We start from the raw sequence: 12,002 nt of genomic DNA, 5'->3' as shown, positions 1-12,002 counted from the left end.
CCTGTCCATGTTTCTCCTTCTTTTTGACACCTCTTCCGATTTTTATTTTCAACAGATAATGTAGTCATATGGTTCCACAATTTTAAAAGTATAAACTGAAATACAGGGAACTGTCTTTCCTTTCCCCATCTCCCAGCCTCCTTGTTTCCCTCCCCTTCTCAGGCAACCACTGTTATTCCTTCTTAGGTATCCTTCCAGAGAGATGCACACACAGCACAAACGGCATATTCTCCCTGCCTCTTTAAAGCAAATGTTAGCAAATAACACACATGGTTTCTCTTGTTTTTACAACTATCTATGTATCTATATATGTATGTAAGATCTTTCATATATATATGTCTGGAGGCAAGTATATATATGTATATATGTGTATATATACACACAAATATATATACACTCATATATACAAAAATACATATACACATATATGCACAAGTATATATACAAACACACACACATATATATATACACACACACATACACATATATATACCTCTTTATTCTTTTTTTTTTTTTTTTTTTTTTGAGACAGATTCTCGCTCTGTCTCCTAGGCTGGAGTACGGTGGCACAATCTCGGCTCACTGCAACCTCTGCCTCCCAGGTTCGAGCGATTCTCATGCCTCAGCCTCCCTAGTAGCTGGGACTACAGGCACGTGCCATTACAGCTGGACAATTTTTGAATTCTTTATTCTTTATACAGTGGCATAATGTTCCATTATAAGGATGTATCATAATGTGTGTCCCAGGGCCCTCCTGGTAAGCATTTAAGTTGTCCTCAGTATTACAACAAAAACCTTTGCACATACGACTTTCCCTAAGTATTTGATCATATTTATAGAATAATCTCTGAAACAATGGAATTATTGGTTGAAAGTACAGAATTTGAAATTCTGAAATTTACTGCAATATGGGCTTCCCTAGATATGGACCCAATTTACGTGCCCTCCCTCCCCCATATCTGAGTTATCAGTTTCCCCGATATGCTTACCAATCCATCATGATTTATATGTGATGGAATTCTGGGGTCTTCAATACAAACATCTGAAAAATGGTATCTCCTTGAAATACCTCATTCACTAGACTTCCAGATGATCAGTGTTCTCCTCCCACCTCTCTGGCTGCCATATCTTAACCTCCTGTTTGTTCTTCTGCATCTTGCTGACATAGAAACATTAGGGGCCAGGGATCCCTCTTCTATGTCTATGGTCATCTCTTAGATGAGCTCAGTCTCCCAGCTTGAAAGATCACCTTTGCAATGATAGCTCCCAAATTTAATAATTCCAGTCTTGATATCTCCTCTAAACTTTAGACTTGGAGGTCAACTAGGCATATCAAACTTAACTTGTCCAAAAACAAGCCCCTGATCTTCCCTTTCAAGACCAGGCTTGCCCCAGTCTTCAGCATCTTGGTAAATAGCAGCTCCATCCTTCCAAGATGAAGCCAAAAATCATCTCTTTCTCTCCTCCTATGCCACATTCAATCCATCAATAAGTACTGTTAGCACAACCTTCAGAACGTTTGTTTTTGCCATACGAAATTCTTTTACATGCAGTCTAACACTAAGTTTGTTTGCTTAATATTATGTTAAAGCTTCTGGGATTGTATTAGTTCCTGGCCTGCATCTCCACCTCATTTGCTGTTCCTGTCTTTCCCATGTGATACTCCATGTTGCTCACCGCTGCTGCTGGCCTGGGCTGTATTGCCCTGCATACACTCTTCTGTCCGTCTGGAATGTCTGTGCCCACTTGTCTTGGCTCTTAGACAAACCACCTTCTTGACTTAACTCCTGCCCTAAAGTCTGATTCAACTATCCCCACAGACAGACCTCCCCACTCCTCCTCTGTGTGATCAGGGCTCTAGGGCAGTGCGTACTCACTCCTGCACTTACAACCTAGGCTGCACTCACACTTATGAGTGGCTTAGACGCCTGTCTCCAATACTTGACCAGGAGCCCTCTTAGGGGAGGGTCCATATCCCGTTTTTCTGTGGAATCTCCAGCTCCTGGTCAGATGGAGAGTAAGAGCTCGTTTGTTGAACAAATAAATATGCAGCATTCTGTATTCAATTCAGCTCAACAGATATTTATCAAGTGCTGGCTTTGTGCCAAACACTGTTCTTGGTGTTTGGGAAACGTTATGAACAAACAAAGGTCCCTTGCCCTCATGGAGTTTCCAGTCTAGTAGGAGAAACACAGACAACAAGTGATGGGCATAAGTAAATTATATGGGGTGTTACAAGGAAACAATTGTTACAGAGAACTCATCCACTCAAGTGGCCCTTCTATTTGGATGACAGCTAATTCTATCTGTAGGCCTCATCTCTATCCGAAGCTTCTCTATAATTGTTTTGACAACTTACTAGCTATTTCCATTTGAGCATCCTACTGTGATCTCATATGTGTCAAATCTGAAACAGATCTTCACAATCAACTTCTTCCTAAACAAATACTTCAGGCATTCACATTCTGTTGCTGGGAGTAGTATATGAACATGGAGGGCAGAGGAGACAGAACCAATCACTGAGTCTCCGAGGGAGTCCTGAACTATCTAGTGACCTCACTGCTTGTAACAGTTTCCTGAAGTATTTAAGACACTGACAGAACTTGAGACAAGGGCTTTATCACCAAATAAGTTTGAGAAATGCTGAGTTAAAAATGGAGGATATTTAGCATGCTAATGTGTACTGAGAATCTCCAAAGGGGATAAGTTGCATTATAAAAATTTGATGATGAAGTCCTTTGCCCAAGGAACATGACTAGTGTTGCATGAATTAAGCTTTAGAAAATGTTGGCTTAAAAAAAATCAATCCCAAATGTTTTAGACTTGAATTAAAAGGTTTCCATCATTGGGCCCAGCCTGTATTTCCAACCCTAAGTTTTACTGTTTCCTGAAGCAAATATTTCCCTTCAGCCAGGACAATATATTTCATGTGCACTGAAAGTACACCTTGATGATAAAGTCTGCTTAGTTTTGGCCCATCTAAAATGCCCTGTCCCTTCTGCTTAACTTAGACAAATCCTGCATTTCCTCAAGCCCCTAGTTCAAGCTCCGCCTCCTTTCCTAATAACAAAAGCCTCTGAGACTGCTCCTTTCTTCAAATTTCATTTATACCTGTTATCTATACCACTCACTTGGTTGTGTTTTATTATAACTTTCCATGATGGTACAGACATTTTCATCCTTTTTTTGCATCTCCAATAAGTAATTAGTATCATAAGTTGTCATGAAACAAATTCCACAAATGCATGACTGTGTTTTTTCTTTAATATGTTAATATGTTATTGACACGGCACTGACCTATAATGAGAATACAGTGACCTATAATAAAAGAACATGGGTTAATTAAAGTTGCTTTATATTCCTTATTCTTACAAGAATGTTTACCTCTAAATACTGTTAAAACATTCTTAGAATGCATTTGTTCACTTTTATTCAATTATTTATATATTCCCTTTTACAATCCCTTATATATTTATAATATAGTATAGGATGTGTAGAGCATAGAATTTGAGAGCTGGAAAAGCCTTAGAGATAATGTGGGCCAAATCACTTTATATTAAACCTAAGGATACCTAATATACACACATACATGTGTGTATATATGTAACCTTCTGGTATTTGTATTAGAAAGGTGATTCATTTTGTCTGTGGACTTTACTTGAATTGTAGTTCTTCTCAGCTTTAATAAGCAATTATAATGGGAATTCTCATAACCAAGTGGTTTATTTATGCAAGTGCCAGAGTTAAAAACAGCCTGAGAGTTACTCCTGACCCCTCTTCAGCAGAACAACTGCTGAGATGACCCTGAGAGTTGCTATTTAAATACAAGGGGATGCTTTCAGAGACTCTATGGGTTTACAAAGCAAGAAGGGAGGAAGATGTGACAAGAGAGCACAGTGTTGGGATTTAATCACAGAACAGGTACCCCAGGAAGGGCAAGTGTCCCCAAAACTTCCCTCCCCTTCATTTGTGGCACTGGGGAAATGTCACTGGTGAAAGCTATGTTCTATGCTGCTCTAGAAAGATAATTTGGCTGTCACTCAATCATACAGCTGGTGCATGTCTGAGTCTGAGCAGTCACTCACACTGTCCCTGTGAGAGAGAGGAGAGAGGCTTAGGGAAAGAGCATGAACTCAGAAGAGGGCCTGCTCTGCTCTACCCTCAAAAGAGAAGTTCTCAAAACCTGAACGTGCTCACCACAATGCAAATTTCTGAGTTTCACTCCCAGATGGTCAATATTTTGGGAATGAAGTAAAGAGACTGCATTTTCAACAAGCATTCCCAGGAGATTCTGACCACACGTATGAAAAATACCATTAGTGTGAAAGTTGGTGTGGGAATCCTTCTTTTCTTTGCATGACTGTGAATATATGATGTGGGAATCTTAGAGCAGAATTAGGGTGAAGGTTACAGGGACGGTTGAGGTGTGGTGAGACAGGGGTTTCTAGAGACCAGTTGCTTATTTTGAAGTTTTTGCTCTGAATGAGTTGGCCTAGTTGTTGTCTTTGTGGTCATTTCCTCTGCCATCCCTTATCAGTGATGAAGGTCCCTTGTGAGGGAATTAAAATGAGAAAGAGGCCACTGAGGACCTTGCTACTTCTTTTCTTCCCTTGAATTCACTAATTATTAGTTAATTAATTAGTAAATGCCTAGAAGAAGATATGGTGGTTCAATATCCAGTCTTTAAGAGAAAAGATGCTGTGGATTTCAAATGGGGCCTGGGAGTCTGATGCAGGTTTCCTGTGTCTCATCTTCAAAGTGTTAACTTTCCTCCTTGAAACTAATGACGATGGGCTACAATTTATGTGTCCTGTAACATTGTATGGGATGACTTGTTTAATCTTTTAATCTTTTTCAGTAACTGTAATCCAGCTATTCCCAAATTGCTGTTTATGTAACTGATCTTAGTTCACTGCAATTTAGAAGGCATAGGGCCATCAGGGAATCACATAATCCACTGCCACTTAGAAGAAGGAAAATGAGGCAGAGAGGGGTCAAGTGACTAAACTAAAGTCACACAGCAAGACATGGTACAGAGGGCACCAGAACATGGGTCTCTGAATTCCCAGGAAAGAACCTTTCACTTCTGTAAAATGGAGCTGAGAAACATTCTGACATAAATGAAAACTGATATGATTTGGATCTGTGTCCCCATCCAAATCTCATGTTGAAATATAATCGCCAATGCTGGAGGTGGGTCCTGGTGGGAGGTAATTAGATCATGGGGGTAGCATTCTCATAAATGGTTTAGCACCATCCCCTCTTGGTAGTATATAGGAAGTTCTCAAAAGATCTGGTTGTTTAAAAATGTGTGGCACCTCCCAACTCTCTTTCTCCTGCTCGGGCCATGTGAAGATGACTGCTCCTGCTTTGCCTTCCACCATGACTGTAAGTTTCCTGAAGCCTCACAAAACAGAAACTGATACTGAGAAGCGGGGCATTGCTTGAAGATGTGGAAGCAGCTTTGGAACTGGTAATAGGCAAAAGTTGGAACAGTTTGGAGAGCTCAGAAAAAGACAGGAAGATGAGGGAAAGTTTGGAACTTCCTAGAGACTTGTTAAATTGTTGTGACCAAAATACTGATAGTGATATGGACAATGAAGTCCAGGCTTAGGAGGTCTCAGATGGAAATGAGGAACTTACTGGGAACTGGAGTAGAGGTCACTTTTGCTATGCTTTAGCAAAGAGCCTGGCTGCACTGTGTCCCTGCTCTAGGGACGTGTGGAACCTTGAACTTGAGAGTGATGATTTAGGATATCTGGCAGAAGAAATTTCTAAGCAACAAAGTGTTCAAGATGTAGCCTGGCTGCTTCTAACAACCTATGCTCATATGCACAAGCAGAGAAATGACCTGAAACTGGAACTTATATTTAACAGGGAAACAGAGCATAAAAGTTGGAAAAATTTGCAGCCTGGACATGTGGTAGAAAAGAAAAGCCCATTTTCAGAGGAGGAATTCAAGCAGGCTGCAGAAATTTTATAACTAAAAGGCAAATGCTAGTAGCCAGGATGATGGGGAAAAGGCCTGAAAAGTATTTCAGAGACCTTCCTGACAGCCCCTCCTATCACAGACCTGAGGCCTAGGCAGGAAGAATGGTTTCATGGACCAGGTCCAGGGCCCAGCTGCTCTGTACAGCCCCTGGACACTGCTCCCTGTAGTCCCTTTCTTTTGGCTGATTTCTCCCTTTTGAAATGGGATTATTACTCAATCCCTATATCTCCATTGTAATTTGGAAGTAAGTAACTTGTTTTGATTTTACAGGCTTATAGGTGGAAGGGACTTGCCTTGTTCAGATGAAACTTTGGACTTTTGAGTTAATGCTGGAATGAGTTAAGACTTTGGGGGATTATTGGGAAGGGATGATTGTATTTTGAAATGTGAGAAGGACATGAGATCTGGGAGGGGCCAGGGCAGAATAAACGGTTTGAATCTGTGTCCCCACCCAAATCTAATGTTGAAACATAACCCCCAGTGCTAGAGGTGGGGCCTGGTGGGAGGTGACTGAATCATAGGGGCAGAGTTCTCATGAATGGTTCAACACCATCCCCCCTTTTGAGTTCTCATGAGATCTGGTTGTTTAAAAGAGTGCATCACCTCCTCCAACCCTCCTGCTCCAGCCATTAAGATGGGCCTGCTTCTCCTTCACCTTCCGCCATGATTGTAAGTTTCCTGAGACCTACACAGAAGCTGAGAAGATGCCAGCATCATGCTTCCTGTACAGCCTGTGGAACCATGAGCCAATTAACCATGAGCCCATTTCTTTCTAAATTACCCAGTCTCAGTTATTTCTTTATAGCAGTACGAGAACAGACTAATACAAAACAAAAAGCTATAAGGCTCTTGGGCTTCCTTTTGCAAATACAATTGACCCTTCAACAACAGGGGTGTTAGGGGCATTGACCCTGCATGCAGTCAAAAATCTGCATGTAACTTTTGACTCCCCAAAAAGTTTACTAATAATAGCCTACTTTGGACCTGATGGATGCTTTACTGGTAACATAAACAGTTGATTAACACATATTTTGTATATTACATGTATTATATATGATATTCTTACAATAAAGTAAGATAAAGAAAAGAAAACATTAAGAAAATCATGAGGAAGAGAAAATGTATTTACTATTTATCAAGTGGAAGTGGATCATCACAAAGGTCTTCATCCTCCTCATCATCTTCTAGCTGAGTAGGCTAAGGAGAAGGAAGGAGAGAAGGGGTTGGTCTTGCTGTCTCAGAGGTGGCAGAGGCAGAAGAGACGGAGGAGGCAGAAGGAAAGGCAGGGGAGGCAGGCACACTCAGTGTAACTTTACAGCAATGCATTGCAATTTCTGTCTTTTTTGCTTTTTCACTTCTGTAAAAATGCTTCCATAAAGTACCAGTACTTCTTCCACTTTTTGCTTTAGTTTCAGTGCTAGTATCATAGGAGGATCTTTGTCATAAAAGAAGTCATAAGCAGTCTTGAATAATAGGAACCCTTCTTCCTGTTTGGGGACACTGCTTCTTCTACATATTCTTCATTGTCTGGCACTGGTTTGGAAGCACTCATCTCTGTCAAGTTACCTTCTGTTAATTACTCTAGTGTGGTGTCCATGAGCTCTTGATTTTCTCCAAAATCCGTAACCTGAGACCCTTCACCCCCCAATTATTATTTTTTTTTTGCCATATTCACAATCTATTTCATGATTTCTTTCAGCAGCTCTGTTATAAATCCTGTGAACCTCTGGACAGTTTTCTCCAGCAGGAATTTATTGTTTTGGACTTGATGACTTTCACGGATTTTTCTGTAGCAACAATGGTATCTTCAACAGGATTTTGAATCCTTCTAGACATGTATGATCGGGGGTTCTCTTCCACAGCATTAACAATCCTTTCCATATAGCGTCCTCTGTAATGAGCCTTAAAGGTACTTATACCCTTTAATCTACATGCTGACTTGGAGACACTGTGCTTGGGGGAAAAGAGACCATTTCATCACTTTCAGTGTTGAACTCATGGGGTTCTGGGTGACCAAGGGCATTGTCCAATATCAAAAGAAAATTAAAAGGCATTCCCTTACTGGCAAGGGACTTCCTGACTTCAGGAACAAAGCATCAATGAAACTAATATAGAAGAAGCTCTTATTGTTCAGGCCTCCATGTTGTACAACCAAAAGACCGGCAGCTGGTGTTTATCTTTCCTCTTTAAGGCTTGGGCATTAGCAGCTTTATAGATGGGGGCAGTCCTGACCATAAACCTGACTGCATCTGCACAAAACAGTAGAGTTAGCCTATCCTTTCCTGCCCTAAATCCTGGTGCTTGCTTCTCTTCCTTACTAACAATTGTCCTCTGTGACATTTTTTTTCCCCCAGAACAGGGTACTTTCAGCTGCATTAAACACCTGTTCAGGCAGATATCCTTTCTCCTCAATGGTTTTTTTAAATTTTATTTTTATTTTAAATTTTTATAGGTGCATAGCAGGTATATATACTTATGGGGTACATGACATGTTTTGATACGGGCATGTAATGCATAATAATGGAAAATGGAATATCTATCCACTTAATAAGCATTTATCGTTTGTGTTACAAACAATCCCATAATACTCTTTTCATTGTTTTAAAATGTACAACAAAATTATTATTGACCACAGCACCCCTGTTGTGCTATCAAATACTAGGTCTTACTCATTCTTTCCTTTTTTTTTTTTTTTTGGTACACATTAACCATCCCCACCTCCCCCGCTCTGACTTCCCATTGCCTTTCCCCGCCTTGGGTAACCATCTTTCCATTCTCTATCTCCATAAGTTCAATTGTTTCGATTTTTAGATTCCAAAAATAATTGGGAACATGTGATGTTTGTCTTTCTGTGCTTGGCTTATTCCACTTAACATAATGACTTCCAGTTCCATCCATGTTGCAAATGATAGGATCTCATTCTTTTCCATGGCTGAATAGCACTCCATTGTGTGTAAGTATCACATTTTCTTTATCCATTCAACTGTTGGTAGATGCTTAGGTTGCTTCCACATCTTGGCTATTGTGAACAATGCTGCAATAAACATGGGAGTGCAGGTATCTCTTTGATATACTGATTTCCTTTCTTTTGGGTATACATGCAGCAGTGGGATTGCTCGATCATATGGTAGCTCTATTTTTAGTTTTTTTGAGGAACCTTCAAACTGCTCTCCATAATGGTTGTACTAATTTACATTCCCACCATCAATGTATGAGGGTTCCCTTTTCTCCACAGCCTCGCCAGAATTTGTTATTGACTGACTTTTGGATAAAAGCCATTTTAACTGCAGTGAGATGATATCTCATTTAGTTTTGATTTGCATTTGTCTGAGGATCAATGATATTGAGCACCTTTTCATATGCCTGTTTTTCATTTGTATGTCTTCTTTTGAGAAATTCCTATTAAACTTTTTGCCCATTTTAAAATTGGATTATTAGACTTTTTTTCCTAGAGTTGTTTGAGCTCCTTATATACTCGGGTTATTAATTCCTTGTCCCATTCAGTGTATTATCTCTCCATTTTGTTGTTTGTTTCCTTTACTGTGTGGAAGCCTTTTAACTCGATGTGATCCCATTTGTTCATTTTTGCTTTGGTTGCCTGTGCTTGTGGGGTATTACTCAAGAAATCGTTGCCTAATCCAATGCCTGGAAAGTTTCCCCAGTGTTTTCTTGTAGTAGTTTCACAGTTTGATGTCACAGATTTAAATTTTGATTTCATTTCTGTATAAGGAGAGAGATAGGGGTCTAGTTTCATTCTTCGGCATATGGATATCCAGTTTTCCCTGCACCATTTACTGAAGACACTGTGTTTTCCCCACTGTATAATCTTGACACTCTTGTCGAAAATGAGTTCACTGTAGGTGTGTAGATTTCTTTCTGCGTTCTCTATTCTGTTCCATTGGTCTATGTGTCTGCTTTTATACCATTATCATGCGATTTTGATTACTATAACTCTGCAGTATTATTTGAAGGCAGATAATATGATTCCTCCAGCATTGTTCTTTTTGCTCCAGATAGCTTTGAATATTCTGGGTCTTTAGGGGTTCCATATAAATATTAAGATTTTACTGCCCAAGGTAATTTATAGATTCAATGCCATCCCCATCAAGCTACCAATGACTTTCTTCACAGAATTGGAAAAAACTACTTTAAAGTTCATATGGAACCAAAAAAGAGCCCGCATCGCCAAGTCAATCCTAAGCCAAAAGAACAAAGCTGGAGACATCACGCTACCTGACTTCAAACTATACTACAAGGCTACAGTAACCAAAACAGCATGGTACTGGTACCACAACAGAGACATAGATCAATGGAATAGAACAGAGTCCTCAGAAATGATGCCACATATCTACAACTATCTGATCTTTGACAAACCTGACAAAAACAAGAAATGGGGAAAGGATTCCCTATTTAATAAATGGTGCTGAGAAAACTGGCTAGCCATATGTAGAAAGCTGGAACTGGATCCCTTCCTTACACCTTATACAAAAATTAATTCAAGATGGATTAAAGACTTAAATGTTAGACCTAAAACCATTAAAATCCTACAAGAAAACCTAGGCAATACCATTCAGGACATAGGCGTGGGCAAGGACTTCCTGTCTAAAACACCAAAAGCAATGGCAACAAAAGCCAAAATTGACTAATGGGATCTCATTAAACTAAAGAGCTTCTGCACAGCAAAAGAAACTACCATCAGAGTGAACAGGCAACCTACAGAATGGGAGAACATTTTTGCAACCTACTCATCTCACAAAGGGCTAATATCCAGAATCTACAATGAACTTAAACAAATTTACAAGAAAAAAACAAACAACCCCATCAAAAAGTGGGCGAAGGACATGAACAGACACTTCTCAAAAGAAGACATTTATGCAGCCAAAAAACACATGAAAAAATGCTCATCATCACTGGCCATCAGAGAAATGCAAATCAAAACCACAGTGAGATACCATCTCACACCAGTCAGAATGGCCATCATTCAAAAGTCAGGAAACAACAGGTGCTGGAGAGGATGAGAAGAAATAGGAAAACTTTTACACTGTTGGTGGGACTGTAAACTAGTTCAACCATTGTGGAAGTCAGTGTGGCGATTCCTCAGGGATCTAGAACTAGAAATACCATTTGACCCAGCCATCCCATTACTGGGTATATACCCAAAGGACTATAAATCATGCTGCTATAAAGACACATGCACATGTATGTTTATTGTGGCACTATTCACAATAGCAAAGAATTGGAACCAACCCAAATGTCCAACAACGATAGACTGGATTAAGAAAATGTGGCACATATACACCATGGAATACTATGCAGCCATAAAAAATGATGAGTTCATATCCTTTGTAGGGACATGGATGAAACTGGAAAACATCATTCTTAGTAAACTATCACAAAGACAAAAAAACCAAACACCGCATGTTCTCACTCATACGTGGGAATTGAACAATGAGAACTCATGGACACAGGAAGGGGAACATCACACTCTGGGGACTGTTGTGGGGTGGGGGAAGGGGAAGGGACAGCATTAGGAGATATACCTAATGCTAAATGACGAGTTAATGGGTGCAGCAAAACAACATGGCACATGCATACATATGTAACAAACCTGCACATTGTGCCCATGTACCCTAAAACCTAAAGTATAATAATAAAAAAAAGAAAAAATAATAATAAAAATAAATGTTAGGATTTTTTTTTCAATTTCCATGAAGAATGTCACTGGTATTTTGATAGCGATTGTATTGAATCTGTATATTGCTTTGGGTAGTATGGACATTTTAACAATATTGCTTCTTCCAATCCATGAACATGGAATATCTTTCCATTTTTTTATGTGTGCCCTCTTTAATTTCTTTCATTAGTGTTTTATAGTTTTCATTGTAGAGATGTTTCACTTCTTTAAGTTAATTCCTAGGTATTTAATTTTACTTGGGGCTATTTTAAGTGGGATTACTTTTTTAATTTCCTTTTCAAATTATTCACTGTTGGCATATAGAAATGCTACTGA

The 12,002-nt window shown here is 39.5% G+C and overlaps 1 protein-coding gene across 4 annotated transcripts in view; it reads right to left on the bottom strand.

Annotated features, from left to right (window-relative positions):
- The window catches only part of PLCL2 (phospholipase C like 2), a 210,612-nt gene that overhangs the window by 30,259 nt on the left and 168,351 nt on the right, over positions 1–12,002 (bottom strand). The gene's annotated exons all lie outside the window — the stretch shown is intronic.

Source organism: Hylobates moloch, unplaced genomic scaffold (assembly GCF_009828535.3).
Source record: "Hylobates moloch isolate HMO894 unplaced genomic scaffold, HMol_V3 SCAFFOLD_22, whole genome shotgun sequence".
Classification (NCBI taxonomy): Eukaryota; Metazoa; Chordata; class Mammalia; order Primates; family Hylobatidae; genus Hylobates; species Hylobates moloch.
Note: the sequence above shows the minus strand (reverse complement) of the source record. Positions and strands in the feature narration are given on the sequence as shown.